Source organism: Rhamphochromis longiceps, linkage group LG23 (assembly GCF_057381845.1).
Source record: "Rhamphochromis longiceps isolate RC_006_pf linkage group LG23, R_longiceps_female_GT1.1, whole genome shotgun sequence".
In the NCBI taxonomy this organism is placed as follows: Eukaryota; Metazoa; Chordata; class Actinopteri; order Cichliformes; family Cichlidae; genus Rhamphochromis; species Rhamphochromis longiceps.
In genome coordinates this window covers 24,963,463-24,970,010 of record NC_140578.1, presented here as the reverse complement: position 1 = coordinate 24,970,010, position 6,548 = coordinate 24,963,463, and the positions used below count along the sequence as shown (strand labels likewise).

The following is a 6,548-nucleotide window of genomic DNA, read 5'->3' as shown; positions in this document are numbered from 1 at the left end:
GTGCTCCAGTTTTCCACCCCCTTTTTAATGCCCCCTTATACCTTTCAAACGTACTTAGACTAGAACCTCTGTCTAAGGAGCTTTTAACCTTTATTTTTATTGCTGCAGCTACCAGTGTCTTCCAGTTGGGTGATTCTCAGCTTCTTTCTTCGACCTCCGGGGTTAGACCACCCTTTAGTCATTGCACAGTTCTGGGGATTATTCTGCCCCGATTTCAAACAAGGATCTGTGTGTTTTGGGTTCACCGGCGTGTCCCCCTTTTTGCCAAGAGCCTCTTGAACCTCGTTGGTCTGGTGTTCCTGGTTTTCGCCAACCCCTTCATGGTTATTGCTGTGTTTGTGGGATCCATGTTCTCCAGGAGCCCAAACGCCATGACACTTGACCCCAGTTGCTGTCTCGGCAGTCCCTACATCTGTCTCTGCTGTGAAGGGTCCTCACATCTCCGTGTCCCCGTCTGGTGTCTGTTCCTTTCTCTGCAAGAGACAGAAAACCAAAACACCTCTCTCCCTAGCCTTGATAATCTAATATTGTTATCCATTGTTGTTCTAATGATTCAAATTTGGTTTAAAATATTATGTTCAGGACTCTTTGACCCAGGGACTTATTCTAATCATGATCTATGTGTGTGTAAACGAAATCAAAAATTAATGAACCATTTCTAAGTGTAACACCTTATATGCTTAAGTTTTGCCATACCTAAATTATTAAACACAGAAATAACGTCATAAGATGTTCATAAAACCATTGTTTGGTGTTCGGACTCAACTTCCCCCTTTTTGACACACTCCCATGTGTCAATTCATTTGGAGCTAGACAATTAAAAGAGAAGGTTAGTGACATCATATCTCAGAAAGTATCCGAAATTCTTCTCTCGAGTACCGTTGCTCCAGCCTTGTCATCCCAGAGGATCCTCAATCCCGGAAATGTCCCTTCTCCTCATGTAATAAAGTCTGTCATCCTTCCATGCCCTGGTAACTGGTCCATCCAGAGCTGTAACATTTTGATATGTACATACAACAAGCCAAACCACACCTTGGTCACACCAACCCTTTTCTACCCTGAAGATGTCCAACGCCATCTTAGTCTGGACCAGGGTTGTAATAGTTTTGCAATTTTATATCAGTTTTAATCAGTTTTTACCAATTGTTTGCTAGTTTAGTTTAGTTTTGATTAGTTTCAGTTATAGTTTTAGTTGTGTCTGCAATAATTAAGTGTAGCAAAATCCCAGTCCCATCATATCAGTCATGCTCTTGTGCTTATCCTTGGGTATTGTGACTATTAACTCTTGCAGCACCGGGTGCTCCTAATTTTGGTTCAAGTGAATTTACAAACTTTGTGAAGGGAATTGACTCCTCTGCACACTGGAATAAACATAATCAACATGATCCACATTTTACTGCGTGTTATTTCACCATCTTATTGATTCAAATGCTCCATCCTTATGTGGTTTGCGACATTATATTTATCCACTCTGTCTCTAAATGTTTGAAGAATTTTCAAGTTTGGGGTCAAATTTTAAGAATTTGACCATAAGTGAAAGTTATGGTGTCATCACCCCCTTCGGGGCTTACCTTTCCCAGTTTTGATGATATTCCTCTCTATTCTTTGCAAATACTTTGGTGGCGAGAAACTGTTGGTGTGGTCAAGGGTGCTGTAAAAACAAACGCTCAGGACAGAACAGTTATCAGTCATGTACTTCATACAAATTTTGCATATGTTTTATTTCATATTGATCCTCTGAGTGTAATGGTACATTTTAATTTGAATTTATCCAAACTAAACACAATATTTTCTTTATTTACTTTGCTCTTGTTCTTTTGCAGTACCACATCCTATCGCATGTCCCTGTCGATTATATTCTACTTTTAATAACTTACTATTTCAAGCGAGAACCTAAATCACGTGGCCCAATGTTTATTATTGCATATCTCTATTTCGAATGTGGCAAGTCATTCATAGGTATTGTTAAAGTTTTGGCGATTTTCCTCTATAAAATTTAATTGACTTTTTACAGTGGCCTGCTATGGTTAATAGTGACATATTCCAGTCATGAGTGATATCAATAGTTTTCCTCCACTGTAGCATTTGGCATTCCCAATAATATAACATGATACCTTAATCAAAACACAGCTAATATAGCACAGTTTTCTTAATGCAAACATCAGTAACTCAGCATTACCAACCCAAGAGTTAAGTCTGCAGTTCCACACTCTCATGTGAAGCCACAGTCTCCTCCTCCAGTCTCTCTTATCCTCCTGCTCCTGAAAAAACAAAACAAAGCGAAGCATCCACCCTTCTCTTGCCGGCTGGGTGAATTGTTTATTGGCATTTACTAGTCCTAAAGTGGGTGCAGTCATTGTCTCAGTATCAAGTCAGTCAAAACTTTTAGTCGTCAGTCCATCACAGTCCATTCACATGCATACCTCCACACACATTCATACCAGATGTTGCTGATAATGGAGTCTCACGCGCAACCTATTCGAGCATCCATCACCAGCAAGATGACGTCATCATTTTAAAGGAAAACAATTCCTTGTTGTTTTTTTTTTTGGGCCGGATTGACTCGGTGCAATCCATTTAGACTCAGAACTTCTCAGTGTTCCCTATAAGTGAATTTCTCCCAAGCCAATTACAATCATGGAGAAGCACACTTTGCAACTGTTTACAGTAATAATATTTTATAGCGCTTTAAATTTCAATCTTTCAGGCCTGGTTTAAAGAGCTGATTGTTAAATCATGAACTCCCAAAATATCAACATATCACCACCGGTGGATCACACCTCTCAGATTTTCTTATCTCAGTGCACTATAACAAAAACGAAAACAGACATAACCAACAAAATACTACTAAAATAACACAAACTAGGGCCCATTGCAGACATGTCCAAGCATAAAACTATCCCTCTCTCGCTTACGAGAAAGAACACAAGCCAAAGCTCACTGATAACATCAAACTAGCGCTAAGCAAAACCAAAAAAAATCAACCAGAAATTCACAGGAACGTTTTGCTTCCTGTCGGGACAATATTGTGTGGGAATGAGAAGCTCAGGTGTCGTAACACCTTTTGTTCCTCCTTGAATTAAATCTCAATCACAGAAAATGCCGTACTCCGACCTAAAACTTACACTATTAATTCATCATTTTCACTCTGTGCCACTGTTCCTCATCAGGGCTGTGTGAAGCACAGCAAAGAATTCAGTCAAGGCCTTGAGCCATAAACAGACATCATGTTTTCATAACCAAACCGTTTTAGAGCTTATTCCTAAAATCTACATAAATGCCCTCTGAGTGACATATAACACATTCTAAGTAATCAATGGTAATCAATGGCTCCTCATAAAAATTATGCATTGGGATGTTTGTGTGCAGCATTTTGCATATCAGCATAAGCATTTGTTAGCAAAGCATTCTTCATTGCATCAGCGTGTGTGTGTGTGTGTGTGTGTGTGTGTGTGTGTGTGTGTATGTGTGTCATTTCTCACTCACTCAACGAGTGCACGTGTTCATGTGTGTGTTTCTCTTCATTCTGAGTCAGTGCATGTAGATGTGTGTGTGTGTGTGTGTGTGTGTGTGTGTGTGTGTGTGTGTGTGTGTGTGTGTGTGTGTGTGTGTGTGTGTTCATCACTTTCCTGTTCTGGTGTTCTGGGTAAACCACGGCCTGAAGCATGCCCTGGGGTCCTGCCCTCCTCCTTTTCAGTCTGTTTGCGACCATTGCTGTTGCTGCTGCTCAAAGTTCAGTCCGTCCTGGTTCTGACCCCAATTGGGGCAGTCCTTTCTCCAATGTCCATGCTCACCGCAGGTGACAACCTGCATCTTCTTCTGTGTTTTTTGTCCATTCTGAGGTGCCTTCTGACCTCAGTTACTCCTCCTGTCCCGGTCACGCCCTTTTTGCTGCCCGATCCTCCGTGTTGGTCCATCACTGTCCTGCACAGTGTAAATGCAGAGTTATCAAGGTCAGCATTCTTTTGCTCGGCCTTACTTTTCCTTTGGGCTTGGCGGGCGTCTCGTCACAGCTCTGTCAGCTGACGCAGTCTGGGAATTTCCCCGTGTAGTGAAACGGGCCTTAGGTTTAGTGCTCTCCGTCTCTGCTGCATGAGATCGCATTCCTGCAGCCCTGTTGACTTTTTCAGGTTGTTGTTGTGGGTCCAGCTGTTGCAGCATTTGGTCAGTGTCACGTATGGGGGAGAGCAGGAGTCCAGTCAGCCTCGGCTTTCAGGGCCGGCAAAGCAGCCTGTAATTAAACATAAAGAGAAAAACAAAAAACAAAAACAGACAAAAAACAAAAGCAAACGAACAGGAAAATGATGTTGTGTTGGCTGTATTTCAACGAGAGGGGAGAAACACCGGGACCAGGCCCTGTGTCAGCCTTCTCTCCCCCCTTTTTTTGTTTTTTCTCTCCCGATATAATCAACTCCTAACCCACCAAGTTGACAGGACAACACCGGTATATGTTAAAATTCTTAAGATCATGTTTAAAAGCCCAAAAAGGAACTTTCTTTCATTCAGTAATCACTTTTATTAATCAATCAACAGAAAACATGTCACAATTTGAATCTTTTAACCACTAAATTTGTTGTGTCTTCACTGGTTGGTCAGACCAGTGTCTTTTTCTTTGAAGTTAAATTGTTGTCCTGCAACCCAGAGAGTTTATTTGTCAGTAATGTATTTATCCTTTAACAACAGATGTATGTTAAGTTTCGCTGCTTTAGCCTTGCTGGAAAATCTTCACGTGTTCATGAGTGTAAGCTGTTTCTTCATTGCGTGAGTGTGCATTTGTAGGCAGGCAGGTTAATTTTATCTTTTCTCAAACTAGGCGTTACCTTAAAAGGAGCCTTTCTCTCAGATTTCTCTGCTTGTGTGTGTTTTTGTTTCACCTTTTTGTTGTGATGCTCCGGACGCCTTCCCAACCTCCACAAGTCCGTTGGCCCCAATTTTATGAGTTAAAAACTTCTCTTAATTTCTCCTCTAATTCTCTCCTCGCTGCTGTCTGTTTCACAACTGCTGATTCGTGCTGGGTGTGGTTCCCATTACCTATAATTTTGCTTCGGCCGCTGTGCTTGTGGGGGCAGTTGGTCCAGGTCCGCAGCTTCCTGTATTAACACACTAAGAGATTTATTTAATTTCATTTTCATCACTGTTAAACAGATAAGCAGGCAACACGCCTACCTTGACAGCGTAAACTGCACGCCAGTCTCCCAACACAGTCCTCTCTGTACTCCTCCATATTTCTCCACTACACACCTCTTACTATCTCTCTTTTTTATTTTTTTATTACACCACAGAGTAATACACCCAATTATGCCCGTCTATCTCTATGTGGCTCCAAATTCCCTCTTTATTTAATTTCACACTCGTCAGGGGACAGGCACACAACAATTTCAAACCACTGAAACGAGGAATTCAACCTTATTATATTTCTTTACTAATCTAGACTCAACCTTTGTTCGCAAAATGTGTCTTGTTCTAGTCCGGAATAAATGTGAACCCGTGATTACACGGCCGTTCCAGTGTTATTTCCGTAGCTAATGCGGGAGTCCTCAGTTCCCAAGTTGCCACCTTGGCATCCAGACGCCGCTGGGCCTGGCCGCGCGTCCACGACCAGGAGGGTCGCCACACCTTGAACAAAATTATTTCCACAGGTACACTAGGCATCAACCTTTGATCCTAAAATGTGTCTTTGCTCTAATGTCCTCCCATTCACACATCAACCGTCACTGTCACCATGTTCATATTTCACACACAGAAACACACAGAGAGCGCGTCTCACAAGCAGAAACACACACAGAAACCTCTGAGCTCACCTTTGAAAATGCAAGCACACCATAAGCCAGACTCTATTTCACCTCTATTTCATATGCTAAACTTTGGCCGCGTCTTAGAAGTTTTCCCCATTTCTTGCAACAGAAGCCAGTCATAGACAAAGTTAAATGTGGAGGGTAAAGTGGCTGCAACTAGTCCAACGTAGTATGTTATTAGTATCTCGGTAGAAGCAGTTTACTGCAACTAGTCCAACGTAGTATGTTATTAGTATCTCGGTAGAAGCAGTTTATTTAACACACTGGAATTCAGCCTCAACTTATGTTGTTAGTATCTTGCGCCAAAAACCAGACACCGACAAATTTACTGTGAAAATACATGTAACTCAGTGAACAGATTAATTTGGAAAGCCCAATATGCACATTTGGTATTTATAATACAACAGGCTGTGCTTACCTTTCTGTTTTAGGCCGGCCTTCTGTTCACCTTGCCCCACGATCTCACCAAAAAGCCAAATCTGCACCTCCTCAGCACACCAAAGATCCGGGTCACGGCACCAAGTTGTTGAAATCTCCCAATTCTTTGAATCTTTGGGCTGAAGGAGGGACAATACTCGGTGTATTTATGCTCAATCAACAATCATTTATTTCCATACAATTCAACACTTAAGAGCATAAGGACCATCATGATGGGGAGAGCTGCCTGAAGAGGGTCACAGCAAGTCTCAAAATGGTGACGGGTTGCTCAGCTTTTTATAGTCTCTAGTGGCCCCCATCTAGTCATAAAAGCCA

General features: G+C 41.8%; 1 long non-coding RNA gene across 1 annotated transcript; it reads right to left on the bottom strand.

Annotated features, from left to right (window-relative positions):
* Positions 1-3,510: 3,510 nt before the first annotated feature.
* Positions 3,511-6,265, bottom strand: LOC146642035 (uncharacterized). Its single transcript, XR_014909728.1, has 2 exons — positions 6,214-6,265; positions 3,511-4,231 (listed from the first exon to the last, which is right to left on the bottom strand). It is a non-coding gene; the product is annotated as an uncharacterized LOC146642035 (long non-coding RNA).
* Between the last annotated feature and the right edge of the window lie 283 nt (positions 6,266-6,548).